This window comes from Podarcis gaigeae (genome assembly GCF_964106915.1).
Source record: "Podarcis gaigeae genome assembly, chromosome: 2".
NCBI classification, from domain to species: Eukaryota; Metazoa; Chordata; class Lepidosauria; order Squamata; family Lacertidae; genus Podarcis; species Podarcis gaigeae.
This window is the reverse complement of record NC_139679.1, coordinates 101,903,353-101,926,880: the sequence shown is the minus strand read 5'-3', so window position 1 is coordinate 101,926,880 and position 23,528 is coordinate 101,903,353. Positions and strand designations below refer to the sequence as shown.

Below are 23,528 nucleotides of genomic sequence, written 5' to 3'. Positions count from 1 at the left end.
ACCCAAATTTTGCTGAATCCAAAATAACTAGATCAGGGGTCTGCAACCTTTAAGACAAAAAGAGCCACTTGGACCCATTTCTGAAGAAAAAAAACCTGGGAGCCGCAAAACCATTGCGACATTTAAAGCATGCGCACCGCTGTCTTCTGATCTGACAGCGGGCGGGAAGGTGACATTGGGACGGTGCGTGACTAACGCACGCACCGCCCCATGCGACGTCACAGCCAGTACAGCGCCCGCCACAGTGGGGAGTGTCGGGGCGCACAATGCCTCGCTAGTATCCGCCTCCCCCCTCCCCTCGCTAGTATCCGCCCCAGAGCCGTGGCAAAGGTGTAAAAGAGCCACATGCGGCTCCGGAGCCGCGGGTTGCAGACCCCTGAACTAGATAAAAAGGTAAAGGTAAAGGTACCCCTGCCCGTACGGGCCAGTCTTGACAGACTCTGGGGTTGTGCGCCCATCTCACTCAGGAGGCCAGGGGCCAGCGCTGTCCGGAGACACTTCCGGGTCACGTGGCCAGCGTGACAAAGCTACATCTGGCGAGCCAGAGCCGCACACGGAAACGCCGTTTACCTTCCCGCTGGTAAGCGGTCCCTATTTATCTACTTGCACCCGGAGGTGCTTTCGAACTGCTAGGTTGGCAGGCGCTGGGACCGAGCAGCGGGAGCGCACCCCGCCACAGGGATTCGAACCGCCGACCTTTCGATCGGCAAGTCCTAGGCGCTGAGGCTTTAACCCACAGCGCCACCTGCGTCCCCCCCAAAAAACAACTAGATAACCAAGATTTAATGCAAATAAATCTCAAAAGGGATCTCGCCCTAGTTTTTATGTATGCTATTGTTTATTTTCGGATATCTGTAACCTGCTCTTCATTCCACAAAGACGCTGAGAGAAATGTGCAAAAATTAAAAAACAACAACAATTAAATGCAAAGATCAAATGAAAGTACACAATGAGAAAACAGTACAGCGCAGGCAGAAAAAAAAATGGCTGTTGATGCAGAGATCGTATAAGTTAAGTTAGTTTTCCATCCGTTTCCCCCAAACAGATCAGCTATGGACTATGTTAAAAACTGGTAATGTAAAAAACATTTTGGGGAGGAAAAAGCAGTGGAGAGGCATGTCAGGCCACCTTGTGTTAAGGAGCAAATGCAACGTTGTCATTATTTAAGCATGTTGACCACCGACTCTTTTACATATGCTTAAATTGTGACACAAGACCCAGCAGGACCTGCGATTCTGGGAAAGGTTCTTTAACCAGTAGCAAAACATATCAGAATGAACAAGCCACCTTAATACACCACTATTACCAATGCTATGGTCGACCGAAGGCTAAGCCTTTGGCTGCTCCTGGGGCCAGTCAGCTATCACCCAGAGTTTCCAGTGAGCCAAGAGAGCTAGCCCACAATGAGATCAGCAAGCTGAGAGCTCCAGAGTAGAACCTACCACCGGTAGCATTTAGAATCATAGAATCGTAGATTTGTAGAGTTGGAAGAGACCCAAGGGCCGTCTAGTCCAGCCCCCTGCAATGCAGGAAGATCAACTAGTTCATATATGACAGATGGCCATCCAATCTCTGCTTAAAAACCTCTAAGGAAGGAGAGTCCGCCACTTCTCGAGAGAGAGCATTTCACTGTCAAACAGCTCTTACTGTCAGAAGGTTCTTCCTGATGTTTGGTCAGAATCTCCTTTCTTGTAACTTGACTCCATTAGTTTGGGCCCCAGCCTGTGGAGCAGGAGAAAACAAGCGTGCTCCATTTTCTATGTGACAGCCCTTGAGATACTTGAAGACAGCTATCATAATTCCTCCGAGTCTTCTTTTTTCCGGGCTAAACATACCCTGCTCCTTCAACCATTCCTCATAAGGCTTGGTTTCTAGACCCTTTATCATCTTGACTGCACACCTTCCAGTTTGTCAATACCCTTCTTAAATTGTGGCACCCAGATCTGGACACAGTATTCCAGGTGTGGTCTGATGAAGGCAGAATAGAGTGGGACTATAACTTCCTTAATCTGGACACTATACTTCTGTTGATGCAGCCAAGAATAGCATTTGCTTTTGCGGGTGAGAACCCTCTCCCAAAGTCTCTAATTGTGGCATGTTTATCCATTTGACGTTCTGCCCTCTGCCCTGCTGCTAGGCAGATATGAGGGCAAACCATATGAGTCACGTGTTTGCCCATGTGGCTCATTGGAAGTGGAAACAAGTCTGCATGTATTGCTGCACTGTAGTTACTACGAGGATCTACGCCTGACCTTTATTGCCCCAGTTCTACAAAAGCTTAAAAATGGACCAGAACTCCAACGTATGAGAGCCTTGGTAGAAGATAAGGTTCCTGAAATTACGATCAATGTTGCCAAATTCTGTGTAGCCGCTATTTGGCGCAGGAAACAAGAGCTTTCCAATGTCAATATGCAGGCGAAGGCAAATACTTAATTTTATTTATGCAGTCTAATTTTAAATTGCTGTTATGGCCTAATCTGTATTGAAATTGTCCTTTGTTTTTTCCGGTGTTATGCTTCGCTGACTAGCTGTACGAGTTAATCTGGTCTGTGACCGTTTAATAAAATTTGATTTGAGCATTTGCTTTTGTTGTTTCTTTTTGCTATTGCATCACACTGTTGGCTCATGTTAAGCTTGTGGTCTACTACTATTCCTAGATCCTTTTCACACACACTACTAGCAAGGCAGGTGCCCTCCACCTCATATTTGTGCAGCTGGTTCTATCTGCCTAAGTGCAGAACCTTACATTTGTCCCTATTGAAATTCATTGTGTAAGTTGTGGCCCGATTCTCCAATCTGTGAAGGTGATCTTGAATCATTGCATTGCAGCAGCACTAACCAGCCTGCTCCAACCTAGCCTCCATGGATTCCACACTAGTTTCCAGAAATGGTACCAAGGCAGAACGAGGTGCGGTGGTAAAGTGCTCTGAAGTAGCTAAATCAGACTGCAAGTGAGAAGATCACATTTGATTGTCCCCTGGTATTGAAAGCTCACCAAATAAGAGTTTGAAGGCTTCACCTGTAGGACTGTAAATTATTTACGCGAATAGAAGTCGTTAAAATTGCAGCTGTGGTATAAGAGTTTGTTATTCTGACTGGTGTGTAATTGGAATTTATAAGTTTTTGGAAAGCAGAGTTAAAGTAAATGATCAAATCATCAATTCTAGCATGCGGGGGGGGGGGGGGCAACAAAATAATATAATTTGGCGTCTGAACAATTTGCATTATTAATTGTATTATAATTTGGTATTGTGACAGTGAGGCTTTTATTGGTTTGTTGTAATTGAAAACAGATAAAAATTATTATGCAAAAAACAAAAAAGAAAGCTCACTGAATAAAACAACAATGCATCAAGGAAAGGACCATAGTTATTTACTTGTCAGGAGGCTTTTGCTATTTTTTTATAAGGTGGAGCATCTAAAAACAGCACCCCCACCTGCAGTTTCAAGTGGTACAGTCTATTTTTGCATCTTAGCATTCTACCATCACATTGTATCACTAGGTGTGTGCACAGGTGATTCAATCGGTGCAGCAGAATTCAATACTGGCTCTGAAATGGCAAAGAAAGACGTTACTTGCACTCACTAGCCACAAAGAGGTAGTGAGAGCTCAAGCAAGCCCAGTCCAGAACAGGCAACCAATTCTTGAAGAAATATTCAGAGATAGGCACTTATGTAATCCTAATAGAGCTGGAACACTTTAATATTGGTACCAGATGTCACTAACCCCACATCCATCTCAGCCACGTAAACCTATTTTAGTATCTCAACAAGTGAGGTCAGGAAGCTAGCACGCAACATACTGCTAAGGCTGCCTGCACTGTATTGTATTGCTTCTGCACTCTGAAAACCCAGAATTCAGAGAATTTCGACTTTCACTTGTAAAAAGATGTCAAGATTCTGGCACTCGTGGAAAAGGCGATAATTATACAGGTCAAAAGCTTAGAAGCCAATAGGGGGCAGAGAAAAGCCTTGAGCGATCAATATCTGGGTATGTTTCCGCCATCACTGCAGCTTTTCCTGATGGCTAGCAGAAGCAAACTAAATGATGCAAAAAATAATGATACTTATGGAAATTTAATTTGCACAATCTGTTCAGGCTGCAACACGTTAGCCCACGTTCTGATCTCAGAAACATTAACTCAGCAGGCAATTTGGAAATTTTTAGTGTGCGGCACACCTAGGGTTATGCAATGTGGGCTGTGTGGTTGAGGTGCCGGGTCCCCTTCCCCTGTCCTATTCTGCTTCTTTTCTTGCCTAAGGCTGCAACACCCAAAGGTAGGAAGCTACCTGTAGGGCAGCCTCCCTAGCTGCCAGCCACTGATGTCACCAAGTGTGGAGCAATAGTGGCTGGCGAGTCAGGATCGTGGTTTCCGTTCCAAGAACCTATTCCTTCTTGCATCTGCTTTCGCAGTCCTTTGTCTGCCATCATGCATGTATAGGGGCTGGCCTAGGCACCTGCTAAAATGGAACTCGTGGCTCCAAACGAATAGTACAGATGAACACTTGATGTGTTCAAAAAAGTGAGCACGTTATCCTTGCCACTCACGATACAGTATATGCAAAGCTTTGCTCTGGAAGGAACTTGAATCTTGGGGGAAGCAGCTGGATGAGCTGGTGTTGGTGACGCTACTGAGTTGCAAGGAGCACAAAGGACTGGGATGCAGCTTGTGAGCAAGTGGGTGGGTGTTCAGGTGATTGCTAGAGACAATTGATAAAGAAGAATAAAAAAGAGCTTTCTGTAATGGAGGTATGAATCACAAGCATGCCTGTGCAACCAGAATTAGAAGCAGCTGCTGAAAGCACTTTGACATCAGCAACCTCTGCACTAAGTCCTTGTGTGTTTGAACTTCAAGGACCCTTGTCCACTTTCTGATGGTTCTTCATCTTTAGGCTGGAAAGCCCTTCAAAACAGGAGGCACCCTAGGAGATTTTGGGAGTGGGTACTCCCCCCCATTGCTCCCCCTCCACTTATTCATGTGAGCAAGCATCTGAACTGGGTGCTTTCATGGTCAGGGAAATCAAAGTTTCAATGCTTTGGTGTTATACCGTGGTGTTTTAAATTATTGATTCATGGTTTTATTTTTCTGTCGATAGACACCTTTAGCTTTTCTTTGAGGACAGGCAGGTTTTGAGAAAATAAACAATGGTGAACATGGGGGGGGGAGAGGAGGAAGGAGACTACAAGATCAATCAATACCTGTCCTTGATCTTCATGTAGGCACAGCCCCCAAAGGTGAAATATCACACACCCAAACAGGATCTGAGTCAACAAACTTAAATAAATAAAGAGCAGATTCAAGGCTGAGGGTTGTATATGAAAAAGGAAGAAGCTTGCTAACCATAAAAGCAGATGAGCATGAAAGGAACCAGTACCTCAAAACGAGTTGTGAATTTTCCGTCTTTGGGGAGTTTGCAAGAAAAGGCCGGACAGGCAGCCATCACCAATGATTTAGGTAAAGGATATCCTGTCTGAGAATTGCAGAGAGCTGGACTAGATGACCCGCTGGGTTCCTTCCAATTCTGTTATCTTATGATTCACAGAAAGGAACAGCCTGGTTTTCCTGAGGCATTCATAAATCTGAGGCTGTGCATATGTACACACAGATGCTGAGTAATGAGAAGAACGGGCTTTGATTCCAAAAACCCAACTGAATTGGAAACCTGAATAGGAAAATGGAAGGTTACAAAAATATCCCAAAAATATCTGAAATAATGGCCGTTCAGAGCTTAGGTTAAAAAGAAGAGGGAAGTGCAAAGGAGATACTCCAGGATTTAGAGGAGATCTGAAGGACACTTCCCCCCCAACGTCTTATAACTGGGGAGCAGCAGTGTGCCAATTAAACTTCCCCCTGGTGGGCGAAAATGATGAGTTTCCTGAAGCAAAACTGCTAAGTGACAATGAATCACTTATTTGGCCGTGCCAAATTTTAACATTGTGGAGCTTGCTTGCAATCTCCTCCTGGCCTGTCAGTAGAGCCAACCTCCCCAGCTGCTGCTGCTGCTGCTGCTGCTGCTCGTCTTCCTCCTCCTCCTCCTCCTCCCACCAATAGGATTTTAATTTAATCTAATTTGGCCTTAACTTTCTAGCCAAAATTGCTCCTAATGAATTCTCCAAGAGCTGGTGCCAGGGCTGGTGTCGTGAACAGAGCGTTTGGCGAAGACCTTACAGCGCAATTACTTGGAAATCAGTTCCACTGAAATCAGCAAGACTCTCTTCCAAGAAAGCAAGCTTAAGGTTGGATTCTTACAACGAGAAGATTCAAGTTCAAATCCCAGCGCGGTTATAAAGCACAACTGTTTGGATTAAGCTTTGCCTCCAAGATCACTTAGAGCAAACCCTGGGCTTGTATCCTCACTCCTGAGATTCTCCTGTGCTCTTCTCACAGAGGGGAGAAATGGAGTAGGTCAGAGATTTTCAACCTCTTTTGTGTCCATGGCTGCCTTGACCAATTACATTTTTTCTGCGGCTCCCCTGTGGGGCTCAGTAGCCCAGTTATGTCACCCCTTGCCTGCACAGCTGGCAGCCTCTCACCCTTTTTCGAACATCCTCCTTTGTAGAGTGTTCCCTCAGCCTTCTCTCCCCACTCCTTGGGGGTCCTCCAGGCAGCTGCCGCCGCCGCTCCTGGTCTCTGAGCTGCCCCCCTGCCCCAAAGAGAGGTGCCTCCTCACACTGCCCCACAGGGACCTGGGGCTTACTTGTCCATTCCAGGCTGGCAGACTGGCTGGCTGGGCTCCCTCACCTGCTTGCTTGCTTACTCCGAGGCCACCTCAGCTTCTGGCAACCAGCACCTGCAGAGGCACCATTTGCCTGGGGAGCTTGTAGCCAGGGCTGCTGCAACAAACAGCTGTGCAAATCTTTGGGAGGCAGAGATGCGAGAAGGCATCAGAGGAGGGAAGAAGGAAGGAAAGAAAGAGGGTCAGAGGTTAGTGTTGCCCGTGGCACCCCTGACCACTATTCAAGGTACCCCAGGGTGCCATGGTACACTGGTTGAAAACCACTGGAGTAGGTTAAAGCTCAGAAGCCCACAAACATTGACTTGTTGTACCAGCTATCCTGTGTTACCATTTTGGGAGTGTTTTCAGTACAGTGGTACCTAGGGCTAAGAACTTAATTCGTTCTAGAGGTCCGTTCTTAACCTGAAACTGTTCTTTAGCTAATGGGGCCTCCTGCTGCTGCCGCGCTGCCGGAGCACAATTTCTGTTCTCATCCTGAAGCAAAGTTCTTAACCTGAGGTACTATTTCTGGGTTAGTGGAGTCTGTAACCTGAAGCGTATGTAACCCGAGGCACCACTGTCGTTAAATAAGTAGTGTTTTCATGAATATCCTCTCACACACCTTGAGGGTGGCAGGGCATCTGCCTGCAGAAGGTTCAGTTCCTGGCATCTGCAAGGCAGGGTGAAAAGAGACCCTGTCTGAAACCTTGGCGAGCAGCTGCCAATCAACATGGACAATTCTGAACTAGATAGAACAAAGACCTGACTGCTTCCTATGCAGAAGGCCGGAGGGAGAGATTTCTCTCATGAGTGCTGGGATACAGGGGAGATCAGACTCCAGCTTCCCCTCACCTTCTCCAAACCAAAACATAAATGAGAGCTCAGTGGAGGGAATGGGCTGGTGTGTTAATTTGTGGATACCTGCCCTGGGAGAGCCGGTGTTCACATAACACAAACAAATCATAAGCTTTTATCCTTGATTACAAACAGATGATAATTATTTCTTCTTCTACTACTTGCTATTACTGAAAACACGTGCAGCAGCACCCGTGTGCTACACTAGAGAATGGAAACTTCCCTGAGCTATACTCATGTTTAGCCTGGAGAAGAGGAGGTTAAGGGGTGATATGATAGCCATGTTCAAATATATAAAAGGATGTCACATAGAGGAGGGAGAAAGGTTGTTTTCTGCTGCTCCAGAGAAGCGGACACGGAGTAATGGATCCAAACTACAAGAAAGAAGATTCCACCTAAACATTAGGAAGAACTTCCTGACAGTAAGAGCTGTTCGACAGTGGAATTTGCTGCCAAGGAGTGCGGTGGAGTCTCCTTCTTTGGAGGTCTTTAAGCAGAGGCTTGACAACCATATGTCAGGAGTGCTCTGATGGTGTTTCCTGCTTGGCAGGGGGTTGGACTCGATGGCCCTTGTGGTCTCTTCCAACTCTATGATTCTATGATTCTATGATTCTACTCGCATCTAGTTTCCCCGTTATCAATAAAAGTCAAACTACAGAATGAGAAGAGGCACATGTTTAAGCTATTGTGCACAGCACTTCATACTTCAGCTGGAAAAGTCGATGTCTGAAATCAACCCACCTTTTATTTTATTTAAAAAACTTACATAAATAAATAAAAACCAGCATAACAGAAAGCCTTTCCCCTATGTGCACAGATTCGTGTATTTATTTGTTTTTAATATGGAGTAGCACTGAAACAAGCATTCCCTCACTTGGGGCAAAGTCCAACAAGAGCTGCAGCAGATGGTCCTCATGTTCCTGTATCTTGGCTCTGACACTAGAATTTCACGTTGCACAACATAATTTGCTGCAGGAATTGGAGAGGAGGACAGAAAGGGATGTTTGGCTTCCTTAACAGCAGCCGGTTAAGTGCTCATTGGGACCTCAAGCAGACACTCCAAAAGTAAGTGGAGTCAACTCATGCTGGTTTCTCCCCCGTTCGGCTGCTTGCCGAGTTCCACAATCGAAGCACTGAGTGTAAAGAGGAGGAAGGTGACATCCAAGGTCACTCCCTGGATCAGATGTAAGAAAGGTAGAAGGCAGGTGGGGGTCAGCTGAGGTTGGTGGGGCAGTGCCCCATTTGGCCTAATGGAGCAGCCACCGCTGTTAACAACACAAACTGCCTGGTTTTTAGGTTAGCTAAAGTATGTTACTCGGACACGGGTGGCGCTGTGGTCTAAACCACAGAGCCTAGGACTTGCCAATCAGAAGGTCAGTGGTTCAAATCCACATGACGGGGTGAGCTCCCATTGGTCAGTCCCAGCTCCTGCCAACCTAGCAGTTCGAAAGCACCCCCGGGTGCAAGTAGATAAATAGGTACCGCTCCAGCAGGAAGGTAAATGGCGTTTCCGTGCGCTGCTCTGGTTCGCCAGAAACGGTTTAGTTATGCTGGCCACATGACCCGGAAGCTGTACTCCGGCTCCCTTGGCCAGTAAAGCGAGATGAGCGCCGCAACCCCAGAGTCGTCCGCGACTGGACCTAACGGTCAGCGGTCCCTTTACCTTTACCTAAAGTATGTTAAGGAAATAAATACTAGGCAGAGTTGAGCTTTGAGGGAGGGCATGAACATTTTTGTAAGCGCTGAAATCTGCACATATTCCTCCCCCTCAAAAATAAAACAAATGGTGTGTGTGTGTTTTTCCCTCTTCAGGAAGCAGTGCCTTCACTCTAAATTGGTTGTGTTTGCTTCATAATGTAGCCCAATCCGATTGGCTGCATTGTGCCACTACATTCACTATGAAATCCCTGATTGTCTTGGATTTCCCAGGTCTTTCGATGAATGGTGCCACAGCAGGAGCAAATAAGGGAAACAATAGAAGAGAATAGGAATGTATATAAGGGGCTGTGAGGTCTATTTGGGAGGTTTTGGAGAAATACGGTATTTCTTCCAATAACATCCCACTCAAAGAGCATTGCTTTCCACCGGAAAATCAAACCAAACAAACACTTAAGTAAAGGTAAAGGGACCCCTGACCATTAGGTCCAGTCGTGGCCGACTCTGGGGTTGAGGCGCTCATCTCGCTCTATTGGCCGAGGGAGCCCGGCGTACAGTTTCTGGGTCATGTGGCCAGCATGACTAAGCTGCTTCTGGTGAACCAGAGCAGCGCACGGAAACGCTGTTTACCTTCCCGCCAGAGTGGTACCTATTGATCTACTTGCACTTTGACATGCTTTTGAACTGCTAGGTTGGCAGGAGCTGGGACCGAGCAACGGGAGCTCACCCAGTAGCGGGGATTCGAACCGCCGACCTTCTGATTGGCAAGTCCTAGGCTGTGTGGTTTAACCCACAGTGCCACCCGCGTCCCTTTTAGATAAACACTTAGCATAGCCTTAATAGTAATGCACACTAGGCAATGAAGTGTACATTTATATACCTTTGGAAGCAATGTGCAGCTGACCTAGAAGTAAATGCAGTCGGCAAATCCTTATATTCCCAGAATTTTTTTTCCATATAGGAGAAATGGGTGTGGGGCAGTAGACTGCCACCTGGTGGATCTATTCTGATACATTAATCTTAATTCATTCAACTTTCTTTCTCCCTCCCCTTTATTTTTTTTTTTAAAATGCTAGGCGAAGCTGATCCTTGAAATAATGATAGTGGTACAAAGCACAGGCAAAGGTTTACTCTCAAGGCAATCCATGCGTTAGTATTTCTCATTCTATAGAAAAGGAGCCATGAGGACGTCTCTTAGCACAGCTTATCTTTTCTCTATTACCACTGAACGAGATAAAATTGCATCAGGCAGAAACGCCATCAGGCTGAAATTGCAGGGCAGAGCAAATAGAATCTTCTAACTCACAACACAAGCAAGAGCCTTCCCTGAAATCTGATGAGCAGCGAGCACAAAGAGAGCCAGGAGAGGGAAGTGATAGCATCCCACGAGGGCTGAGCAAAAGGGCTGCTTGCGTGGGTACACATATCAGCATGCAATGCTTTTAGCATTCCCTTCCAACATTCTGTTGTATTTCAAAGTACATCTTACAACAGAGTCCAAATCCAATAAATATTGCCATAATCCTGGATTGCATAAGTTTATGTTTGTACATACACATACATATGCACACACACACATGCACACACACACACACACACACACACACACACAAACAGATGTGCCTCTTTTCACAAAATATTGTAGATAATTTCAACAACTGGGGCAAGAAGGCACTGAATGTGGTCTTCTCAAAACAGGGGTAATTTGTGGGGTCCAAGTAAATAAATAAATAAATAAATAAATAAATAAATAAATAAATGTTGTTGTTGTTGTTGGGTCCAAGAAAATAAATAATAATAGTTGTTTTTGTTGTTGTTGATTTATTTGTACAGCGCCCATCTGACTGGGTTGCCCCAGCCAATCTTGGCAGCTTCCAACATATATAAAAACATAATAAAACACTGAACATTAATTGGCTAATTAAACAATCTACGGCCTTTTAAAATAGGCGGAAAGGGTATTTCTTTCTTTCTTTACTATGTTATGTATTTTTGTGTTTTAATATTGTAAACTGTAATCCTTGGGTGAGGAGCGGTATAGAAATTTAATGAAGTAACAAGAACAAGAATAATGGTAAAGTATTGGTGCAGGCAAGGACCCTGGTTTTTACATCAGACTTATGCAGTATAGCAGGTTGTTTCCGCAATTGCTTGTCCAGGAGGGGCATCGTAGCTTAGCTAGGCAGGAAGAGCAAAAGTCCTTTTGGCAGCCAGCCACCTAAAAAGCTCTTGGTATTCCTGTCTGGCGCAGCGACATCACTCCCAATCCCTTGTATAAGGAAGGGGGTTATGGGAAGCCACCAGAACCACCACACCTTATCATACAAAATACACATATAGTAAACGTGCAGTGTTCCTCCTTCAACATTATTATTTTTTTAGGTGCGGGGGGGGGGGTGTCCCACCTTGAAAATTGGTAAAATACCTCCCTTAATTCTCTCCGGTGAGTTCGGAAGCATACAGGAAGAGACACACACACTTCAAGGCATAATTGAAAGTGCAGCTCAGTAACAGTGGAATAAGCTTCCCACAATTATTATAGAGTTTTCTTTCTCCAAATCCTATGATTTCTGCATGACTGAGAGTGTCCTCTATCATCTCACACATCCCAGGGAGCACAGGTAATCACAAAACGACCGGGATGTTTGAAGGCACGGAATGTTTAGAAGGCCATAAGACACTGGCTCTCGAATCACAGAATGGATAAATCCTTTGTAACACACTCAGTACTTTGAGAATAATGCTCAGTCTCAACCGAAACACACTGCTCTGAAAGGCTGGACAGGTGGAATCTGCACACATATTAAAAAAACACTGTGAAAATGCTTTTTAAAAAACAAAAAAACAAACAAACACATTTTGAAAAATATATTGAATTTGCCATGGCTCGCCATCTCCATCTAGTGTCACATTTGTATACTGCACTTCACAATACGCTTAAAACATTTTATTTGCAGCTGTATAGCTGAGTCTTGAGAGTCTGTTCACTCTGAATGTTCAAGAGGTTCGTCACTTCCTGAATTGAGGTGAAACATTAGGATGCAAGATCTTGATTATTTTAGGGGTGTGTAATTATTCACTGATACAGCACTTCTCTTTTTATAGTTTGCTTTTACAAGGAAGAAAAGGTTAACAGAAATCACATTTTCATATTTTTTCACAGAATATTTCCTCCCATTTAAATATATCTTTTTCTCCTTATCGTAACACAAACATTGTCTAGCTAAGTTCTTTGGCTGCATTTATAGATTTATACAGGCTAATTTCACCCTGGCGCAGCACTTCTAAGCATTCAAAGAAATTTAGGTAAAAGGTAAAGGTACCCCTGCCCGTACGGGCCAGTCTTGACAGACTCTGGGGTTGTGCGCCCATCTCACTTAAGAGGCCAGGGGCCAGCGCTGTCCGGAGACACTTCCGGGTCACGTGGCCAGCGTGACAAAGCTGCATCTGGCGAGCCAGAGCCGCACACGGAAACGCCGTTTACCTTCCCGCTGGTAAGCGGTCCCTATTTATCTACTTGCACCCGGAGGTGCTTTCGAACTGCTAGGTTGGCAGGCGCTGGGACCGAGCAGCGGGAGCGCACCCCGCCGCAGGGATTCGAACCGCCGACCTTTCGATCGGCAAGTCCTAGGCGCTGAGGCTTTAACCCACAGCACCACCTGCGTCCCCAAAGAAATTTACTATCTGTAATATCTCCAGACTCCGAAGGATCTCAAACACTGTGAAAACCTCCACTGTGGTGAGCTGGCTGCAGCGCTGATGCCAACTCATATCCTGTTCTCAACCTAAATCCTCCTTGAAGGCCTGTGGAATACCTCCCTGACTGGAAATCCATTTCAATCTTCACTTCCTGTTTCCATTACAAGCTATATCCACTCTAGGAAGCCCCCTGCTGCCAAGGAAAGCAGTCTTAAAGCAGCCTTCCCTAATATTGTGCTCTCCAGATCTTGTTGGACTATGACTCACCATCATCTCAGGGTTGTAGGTTTGTGCCCCGTGTTGGGCAAAATAGCTGGACTAGATGACCCTTGTGGTCCCTTCCAACTCTACAATTCTATGATTCTATGATCTCCAACCACTGCCCATTCTGGCTGTGTCTAATATGAACTGAAGTTCAACATACGGAGGGCCAAAGGTTACCCACAGTGTAGACCAAGGATACCTCAATAAGTTTCTCCCTTCATCAAGATCTTCAGAGAAGGAATTGCTCAGTGTGACTTATTTTGTGGAAGCATCTCTGCCTCTCACTTTAGAAGTCCTTAGAAGGCATGTCTGGCCAACTCTCTCGAGCAGATTAGTCAACATCCTCCTGCATAATAGATTTTTATGTTGATGAAGAAGGAACAATACTGGATGTTTTCTCTTCTGGTTTCAGAAGATTTTGTTTCATATGGCTGTTGCTGATGGCTTTTTAATGGTCTGATTGCATTTTTACTGTTTGGATCATTGTGAGCTCTTGTATGAGTCTTTAAATAAGGGGAGCTTTATTTTTGGCTGAACAACTCCCAGCATCCATCTGTACCATTTGGCGATGCTGACTGAGGCTGAAGGGGCTTAGAGGTTCCTTATCCCACTCCCTTAAATAAACAGATAGATGCACATCTAGAATAGTCAAGAGAAGAGGTATGATGGCAGCCTGTTCCATTCATGAACCTTCTCTAATTTCCCATTTATTTTTATCCACCAACAGAGCAGAGCCTGGATGATGTAGAAGCCTCTTCAGATTCTTGCTGGCTCCCTCTAACATCTTCAGCACTGCCTTTAGTATTCTAAAACTGGGCAGTTCCAAGCCCCAAAATGGCAGACAAAACTGCAAACCAACCAACTTAAACCAATGAACCAATCCTAGAAGACTATCTGCAGAAATCACATCTTATACACCGGCCCTACTTATCCAGCTTGTCAGTGTTGGTTCAACCATGAGGCAGAGTGAGAAAGTCACCTCAGGTGGAAAATGCTATAGGGCAGGGAGTAGACCAAGCCATGTGTGCTTTGTGGTCAGCACTGCATCCACCAAGATAGCCTTCTGCTCTCAGGTGAATGGGAGGATGGTGTTGTTGAAGCAAAATTCAACCACCAGTCTGGAACAGGAAGGGACACCACTTTGCCCTTTGCCTCAGGCAGCAAAATGTATTGGGCTGGCCCTGAAGTTTCTCAATATTAATTTATAAAACAACAACCCCAAAACACCTCACTAAGCAGACTGCATTGATGGGTCTTCCCTTGGGAGAAAGCAGTTGCATCTAGGGAGGTCTCCAAGGTTGTAAGGAAGTGGCCAGTTGCTTATGAAGATGTTAATTTTTAACAGTCTACAGCAGAGACACTGTGAAAGATTCATAGCCAGGACCTGCCAGGAGGAGTGAGCTAAAACAGGCCTGTGTTGCTGAAAAGGTTTATCCCAACTAGGCTGAGGCCAAACGCTACGCTGCGGTCAAAAAACGGTACAAACAAAGTCACTCCTTTAGGGACAGCCATGAATGAAAGGGTCTGAGGCGTCAGGAACGGGTACTGCTCAGCTGCCAGGAAGTCTGTGGGATGTGGCAGCCAGCCCAGTGAAAACGAAGTGCCAGGAACTCCCAAAACAACAGCCATGTGGACTGATATTGGGGATTTTGAATTCTGTTAGGCTGGGTTGCCTTATCAGGTCGCAGGATCTGAGAGCAAGCTGACCTTTGCAGATGCCTCTCTCCCCTCCCTCCCAGAGCCCCAAGCCTACCATGGATTCAGCGTCACACTTATTAAAGGTATTGTTCCTTTGTATAAGCGCACCATCAATTTCAGCGCTGCAATTTGACTGTTTCGTGCATTGATCCAGCTGCATCAGATATGAACCCCAGAGAGAATATTTCTCTTGGAACTCCGCTAGGCAGGGTCATTTCATATCAATACTTCTTCTACAGGCGCAAATCACTCTACGGTTTCCCAGGATGGTCGCTTATACGGGGCTTGATCAACAACGCACAAAAACTGCATTGGTTTGAAGAGCAATCTGCACTTTAACAAGCCAGTGGGTTTAAAATAATAATGAGACAATAATCAAACACAGGGGATCCGTTGCACAAAGGAAGTCTAGGCAAGTATGAAAGGCCTGACCTGAAAGAGGAGGAACTCTTAAAAAGTTAGGCTCCAGTTTCTCGGGAAGCTGCTTCCTCAGACTATAATGAGATACCTAGGGAGGTGAGTCAGTCCATTCATTACGAAAGTTGGGCAATAGTCCTGGACACATCAGACCTCTTGGTGTCATCACACAGCCACATATTAGCACAACTGCCAAACGTTGGCTGCATTTCAACAGCTGACAATTTTGCAACTCCCAAAGAGGAGCAGAGGAGGAAGGAAGCATTGTACAGTAGGCTGAAAATTACCACAAGTTCCTTTCTCTCTCCCATCTTGTCTCTGCTTAATGGCTATTGAGAGATTGAACTTGACAGCACATTAAAGATTCTTTGCCCCAGCCCTAGCATATGTACGCAAAGGTAAAATGAACTGGACGGGGAGTTGAATATTGTAGGAATGGAAAACGGCCCATCTAGAACCTCAGTACAGTCAGGAGTTGATCTGGCAAAGACTGAAGGCTATTGCAAAATAGGGCATGACACTCATTCAATTACATTTCCCCCTCTTTCATTCCCAGTCCTTTACACCTTAAGCAGACATGGCTTTGCCCCAAAGAATCTTGGGAACTGTAGTTTGCTCAGGGTGCAGAGAGTTGTTAGGAGACTCCTATTTCCCTCACAGAGCTACAATTCCCAGCAACAGGAAATCTGTGGGTAGATTGCTGGGACATTCAAAGCTGCCTCAGGATAAGCCAGTTACAGGTAGGTACCTGAGTTGGTCTGCCGTAGTCAAAACAAAATTAAAAAATTCCTTCTAGTAGCACCTTAGAGACCAACTAAGTTTGTTATTGGTATGAGCTTTTGTGTGCACGAACACTTCTTCAGACTAAGCAGTTGGACTACAACTCTGAGGCTGGTCGGGGCTGATGGGAACTGTGATCCAAAAGATCCAGAAAGCACCAGGTTGGTGAGAACTGGGCAGCAGTTGTCCACTTTTTCAGACTGGAGTTTTGCCCATTTCCACCCTGGAGATGCCTGGGCTTGAATAGGGAACCTTCTGCACACACAACCATGTGCTCTATCACTGAGCTATGGACTCTCCCTATTGCTAGTCTGGCAGCAAGTGGGTTGGATGTCTTCGCCAGGCAATAGAAACCAGGGCAGGAGGAACATTTTCATCCCTTCTGGGCAACCTTCAGGGGTGGGGGCACAAGCCCATGGTGGGTGGGGCCCAAGGCAAAAGTGGGTGGAACAACAATGGTCAAGTTTGTCTTTCTACAGTGGGCTGGTTTCCACACACCCTTCTCAATCCTCCATGCAGGCAGCCAATATACAAGAGTTCAAGGGCATATTTCAGCCAGGCCAAACACTCAAGAAGGGCATGAAGCAGGGCTGGTAAAGGGTGTAGGGAGAATCCTGAGGGCCGGAGGCTAGAGGGATTCAGAGGCAGGCTAGGCTGAGAGATTGTGAGTGGCCCAATGGAATCAAGTGCGCTTCATGGAGGAGTGAAGATTCGAATCTGGTTTTATCCAGAAACAACAACAGTATCTGCTATGACACACTAGCTCTTGAATTTTCTCTCTCTTTGGGCTACGTTTAAGCAGTGAAGTGCTTTCTCTGTTAGTTGTGTTTTTATTCATTTTCAGCCATGCAATGACTGCTATGTGGCCAGACTCTATAAGACCTAGATGTTTAAGTAAACAAATACTTCAAGGAATGAGAGAGACACGAGGGACCAAAAGGATCAGGCCTCTTAATCACCTTTGGCCGTATTCCTCATAACCTTGCATTTATCTGAACTTAATTCCTGGTTACTTTTATGGCCAAAGTGATGGCAAGGCCCTGAAAGCCTTTCTGGAAACAATATTCATAAAACCGGAGCATTTCTGGTTCTGTCCCTCTGTGCTTGGCCTTCAGCCAAAAGATAAAGGGATCAGAAAGCAGAACCTCCTCCAAGTGGAAATTGGAAAAGCGGCGGGTGGGGGAATTACGTTGTTGCCATTTGAAAGAAAATTTGGAAATACAAAATTACCGGATTCACAGCCGAGTAACTACTGACAGGAGAGAACATCCTACTTATCTTTTCCTTGCCACAGGTGTATAAGCCAATCCGATTTCCTGGCTTCAGGCTGCAATGGCAGAAGCGAGCAAAGCAGAGGTGTCCAACTCTGCCCCACACCTATTTAATTTTTTTTTAAATTTTTGCTTAATGGTAACATGCAGGGCAACTCTTACAGGTGGCAACGACGACAGTGGTATTCAACCTCAAGGGTGTTGGTTACAGAAGGCCCGGGGGTGGGGGGCTAAGTCCTTTGCATCAAGCTCCAGGCCCCATCTGCCCCAGATATTTAAAGCACTGACATGCCTCTTTAAAATCCCCTTAGCTTCCCCCAAAGAATCTTGAGAACTGTAGCTTGATAAGGCCACTGAGAGTTGTGGGGAGACCCCCTATCCATACCTGCCGTTTCCCTTTTTTAAAGGGAAATTCCCTTATTCTGAATAGGATTCCTTGCAAGAAAAGGGAAAAGTTGACAGCTATGCCCCTATCTCCCTCACAGAGCTGCTATTCGCAAAGTGGTTTAATAGTTAGACCCTTTCCTTCCGAGAACTCTGTGAATTATAACTCTGGGAGGGGAGCCGGAATCTCCTAGCAACTTTCTGCACACGTTTAAGAAACACCAGTTCCCACAATTCTTTTGGCTGTTTAAAGTGGTACGATACTGCTTTAAATGCCTAGTGCAGATGGAAGCCTGCAAAGCGCAACACTGCCACCCGTCTCCATAATTTGCCCAGGTACATCAATACCATAGTGATTAGTGTATGCAAATTTGTGCCACGAGCCTGCGCCCCAAGTCCTTTAAGTGCTAAACAACACCCATTCTTGGTTCAGCCTATGCCACCCCAATCTGCTCACCCGTTCTCAGCTTTCCACAGGTAGGAAAAGGATCCGTGATAAACATCGCAAAATTTCCCCTTTCCCAAATACTCCAGTTCTTGGGGGATATATGCAGCTGTGCAGCTCTGTTATAAGCTGCAGCAGCCCTGGACAGCTTGAAAACAACAAATTTTATTTTACATCCTCAAATCTCTTTAAAAAGTATCCATCTCCTGACCTAAAATCTGTTTTCATGGGCATTACAGCTCTCTCTCTGTGTGTGTGTGTGTGTGTGTGTGTGTGTGTGTGTCTGTGTGTGTGTGTGTGTGTGTGTGTGTGTGTGTGTGTGTATGTTTCTGGCCTCGTGATCATCAAATGCCCAACTTTTGGAAGTGCCATTAAGGGTTCCCATATGGCAGAGAGCAAACACACTAGCCTAAACAGCCGGCAAACTTAGCAGGAACTGTCAGATTCCTAATGGCAACTCAAAACACACCACTGTGTGCATTCAGCAGATGCCATCATTTCAAGTGCACTTTTATTTTGGTGGGGAGGGGGGGAATAAAGAAAGGCTAGAGAATGACAGATCTCTAAATACACCCTGTGATTTTTAATTCCGGAGCAGTTTGTATAGCATGAGTGTGCTTTTAAAGGCTTGCACCGCTCCGTGGGTTATCTTGTGTGGTTTTTAATTATGCTGTTCAATTGCTTTTCCAGCTCAGCGAGATAGCATGCAGTCATCCCATCTCAATGGATTCCTTTATAGCCACTTAAATAAGCAGAGGAGTCTGCCTCAGAAAGAAGGCATTCTATCTTTCACATTCAGGCTTTATTTCTGAACAGAGTAGCCTCTTTGCTCTTTTTTCTCTTTTTTTGCAGATAGCTGTATGCAGCCTAGCTGAACACAGGAAACTACATTTTCAAGCTGGCGCAGTCCAGTGGGAACTGTATAATTAAAACACATGCAAGATAACCCGTGCTGCAGAGCAAACCTGCAGGAGGGCATATAAGCAGAACGGAAAGTGCAGAAGAACCTAGGTTCAATCCTGACATCTCCTGATAGGGCTCAGAATGTCCCCTGCCTGAAACCCTGAAGAGCTGCTGCCAATCTGCGTAGACGATATTGAATTATCTGGGCGACTGTGCTCACTTAGTTGAAGGCAGCTTCCCAACAGCTCAGTGGGTTACAACATGGTGCTCATAATGCCAAGGTTGTGGGTTCGATCCCCGTATGAGATAGAGCTGCACATTCCTGCATTGCAGGGGGTTGGACTAGATGATCCTTGGGGTACCTTCCAACTTCTATGATTCTAAGCCTCCTTTTCTGTGCTGCGTAACAGAGGCTAAGGGTACAGGTGTGCACTGGACATGGCACAAATGATATCCCCCTTGCGCTAGTATAACAGCAGCAACCCTAGAGTCTTCATAGCAACGGAGATTCTCCATCACCTATCCCAATCCGATCTCCAGATGTTCTGAACAGGAACTCCTATTGTAGGTAGTATGGCCAATGATCAGCCATGACAAGAGTCCTAGCCCCAAACATCAGGAGGGTGCGCCCGTCATACTTATTCTGATGCCCAAGAGCAAAAGGGTGATGGGGCTATGAATTAGACCAGGACATTGTACAAAAGTCTTATCTGGAAGCAAGAGGTTGCCATTGCTCTGAGCTGACACCAAGCCTCTCTCCCAGCCCAGAGCAATGATTACATCCATTACTCCTCTTCCTCAAAGCTAATTATACTGTTTTATACATTTCATTGTGCTCCAGCAATTCTTTTTTTTTGGGGGGGGGGGAAATTATTTTACAAGGAATCCCTACATACATTCTGGAGTCATGGTAGCCTTGATTCAAAGCCCATTAGGACATGGTCAGTCTTCATTTGCAAAGAAGCGGAAGACCACATGTCAGAGCTCTCCTGTTACCAATGGAGAAAATAGAAGGGTTTCTAACATGCTTTGGGATATTGGAAGGCTTCAGAGTCTTTTTAATATGGTAATTATTTCAAAGTTCAGTATCCCTTGAGACAAGCTGGACTTACCCATCTGTGAAAGTAATCAGAATGAGAAAAGGTGTGTGTGTGTGTGTGTGTGTGTGTGTGTGTGTGTGTACTCTAAACCACTTAGGGTTCCGACAAGAAGGAACCAAATTTTATTTAAAAAGTAAATATAATTGGCAAATGAAACAGAGTTGTATGCTTTGGTACAGTAAAACTCATTGCATGAAGAGAAAGCCAAAAACCCCAGAAGAAGGTATTGTGGCTAGTACTGAAAACTAACCAGCCTTGACTTTACGATGCATCCAGATCACACATCAAAATCAGAGCACAAGGCTCTGATAATGTCTACTTTAAAGGCACTTGACATGCAAGATGAAATAATCACCGATTAAAGGGAAGCAGGACAAGTTAAGGGGGGAAGTGAGACAGAATTGCAAGGAGTGGTGGCTCTTAACTGGTGGGAATAATGAGTCTTGCTTTATTTCTTGCCTTCTTGGCACATCCCAGTCGCTGGAAGTAGAAAAGGGCAAACGGCCGGATTAAAAACTCCATGGCCACAGGTTGTGCTGATGTGGCCTGTGTGCCCTGCCTTTTCAAAGTAAGCTTTAAGGAAACACAGAAAAATAAACGCGACAGAAAGAAAAACCAAGCCGGGCTCTAACCATCTTGGTTCAGCAATTACAGGGATCCGGCTGTTTCTAAAGAAAACAAAGGTGTGAGATGACACTCTGTGTGTCAAGGGCCTTTTGTGTATCTTCTAAGGACTGCAAAAAGGGGAGGAAAATAAAAAAGCGGCGGGGGGGGGGGAGACACCAGTCACGCTAAAAATATCATCTGCTAGAAGTCTGAGTCATCAACAGTTCGCTTCAAAATCCCTAAAGGTCTTAAACACGCTGGGGCACAAATGACCATGAAGTAAAATTAACTCTGACAGATGTTTGTAGGGGGTGGGGTGGTGGAGACTCCCCCCTCCCTTTGCAATTATTTAAAAGAAGATCAAGTTGCTTAAGTATTTTCCTTCTGACTTCCTGGCGATTTTAAATGCCCAGGCTAGCAATTAACTATTTCAGTGAACAGCAGCCCTGACTCCCAAGGCAGAGAAATGCAGACGGGCGCGCAAAGCCATCCCGCTAAAGTGTGTTTCAGAATTACATTACAGCTGGCCGCATCCACAGCTATACGGTTCACTACGTTATTATATACGCTACAGAGACGTAAACCACAAAGCATCATCGCTTACCTGCTCCGGCCGCCTCCAAGTCCAGATTTCGGCAAGTTTTGTTTTTTTGATTTTGAATTTTAAATCCACCAAGCCCCTCCAACCCCCCCTCCGCTGGGGCGGGGTCTTGCTTTTAGTTTACTCTCCTTTGGTGCACGTTTGCTTGCAAAAGCCCAGCGAACACTGCAGCATGGTGAAGTATCTTGTTTTCTGTTTTTGCAAAGCGGGGTGGGGGAGAAAAACCCAATAGCACTGTTGATAGGCTAGTGGTGGGAGGATTTCTTGAAATGAGCAGCAGCAGCAGCAGACTTCTCTCTCTCTCTGGTCAAATCCTTCCAGGAGACACGCACGCACATAAAAACATAGGGTAGCTTGCAAGGAAAAAACCTGCTGTGCAAACCATCAGCAGAGGAAAAGTGCGATTTCTGCTGTGCGTTTGCAAAGGCTTAACGTTGCCTTCCTGGGAATTCCAGCTTGGCCAAGGGATTCTCTCCCTTTCTCTCCCCTTCTCTTCCTCCCACCTTCCTTCCTTCCTTCCCTTCCTTTCACCCTGTCAGTCCATCTCCTCCCTTGCAGCCGGCCAAGTGACTCCAGCGGAGCCCCAACTCCGGGTTTACTGAGTGACCCTGGGAGACAGCGGAGCCTGCATCCAACCCGCAGTCCCGCCTCCCTCTCGGAGCCGGAGAGAGCTTCAGTTTGCTCCGCGCAGCCCCATCGCGGCGCATTCGCTGGCTCGCCGGGCTGGGAGGCTTCGCTGTTGCAGTGCTCGCCTCTCCTGCATGCTAATGAGGCGGTGATGTCAGCAAGTCAAAGGCGCTACATCTGGACAGTTCAGCGAATGGCCCGCCGGCCAGCGCCTGGGATTTAGATCTATATGCAAATCAGGCTGCTCTCTCCAAATCAATACGCCGTCTCGCTTCCCCTGCTCTTTTTGCACGGCCAAGAAGAAGAAGATATTTTTTAAAAAAACATGTGCATCATAAGTTATGGGAGTTGCCCAGTTCTCTCTCCACGAGCAAAAACAACACGGTTTTATCTCTGCACATGAACAAGCCCGTACATAAACGGCGAGAGTGTTGGACGCTGAGCCCACCTCGCCTTGTCTAAGCCAAGCCACTGTTTCCAGTTATTTGCCAGTTTGCCCAGTAGCAATCCACTCCTAGGCTTGGGGAATAAATGGAGCCCTCCATCTGCCCTCTTGCAGCCTAAACAGTGGCCTGCCTGGAATCCTTTCCTGCCTACAGGTGTTCAAATGCAAGGTCAGGTGTTTCACCTGTGTGGCCAACATGGGTGGGAACTCACCAGAATCAGGCCAACTTAGAGCGAAAGTCTGGGTATGGTTTCAGTCGGACAGTACTTACTGACAAAATTCACAAATACCTTTCGATCCCTTAGCCACAGAGAACATGCCCAGATGACAACTTCCCAAGCACTTGTATATTATTTTCATTTTTGTTAAATGTATTTAACATAGAATTATAGACTTGGAAGGAAACCCAAGGGTCATCTAGTCCAACGGGAATCTGAGCTAAAGCATCCAAGAGACATGGCCATCCAACCTTTGCTTAAAGACCTCCAAGGAAGGAGAGTCCACAACCTCCAGAGGAAGTCCATTCCACTGTTGGACAGCTCTTGCGTTTAGGAAGTTCTTCCAGATGTTTAGTGAGAATCTCCTTTGTTGTAACTTGAATCCACTGATTCAAGTCCTACCCTCCAGAACAGGAAAAAACAAGCTTGCTCCATCTTCCATGTGACAGCCCTTAAGATATTTGAAGATAGCTATCATATCTCCTCTCAGTCTCCATACCCAACATACCCAGCTCCTTCAACAGTTCCTCATATGGCTTAGTTTCCAGACCCTTGGTCATCTTGGTTGCCCTCCTCTGCACACATTCCAGCTTGTCAATATCCTTCTTAAAATGTGGTGCCCAGGACTGGACATGGTAGTATCGGTGTGGTCTGACTAAGGCAGAATAAAACAGTACTATTACTTCCCTTTATTGGGGCACTATACTTCTGTTGATGCAGCCTAGAATCACATTCACTTTTTTTGCTGCTGCATCACACTGCTGACTTGTGTTAAGCTTGTGGTCCATTAGGATGCAAGCCAGGTGCCCCCCCCCATCTTGTATCTATGCAGCTGGTTTTTC

At 45.8% G+C, this 23,528-nt stretch overlaps 2 protein-coding genes across 3 annotated transcripts in view; one reads left to right on the top strand and one right to left on the bottom strand.

Moving 5' to 3' along the window:
- PRICKLE2 (prickle planar cell polarity protein 2) overlaps positions 1–23,528 on the bottom strand; it is a 246,066-nt gene that overhangs the window by 85,674 nt on the left and 136,864 nt on the right. The window contains exon 1 of one of the 2 annotated variants that reach the window (XM_083723502.1): positions 21,400–22,235. The exons of the other annotated variant lie outside the window; for it this stretch is intronic. The gene's annotated coding sequence lies outside the window, so the exon portion shown is untranslated. Of the gene's footprint in view, positions 1–21,399; positions 22,236–23,528 lie in introns of those variants that run through there. 2 annotated transcript variants of the gene reach the window in all.
- Positions 1–23,528, top strand: part of LOC310837919 (uncharacterized protein C3orf49) — a 405,030-nt gene that overhangs the window by 258,984 nt on the left and 122,518 nt on the right. The gene's annotated exons all lie outside the window — the stretch shown is intronic.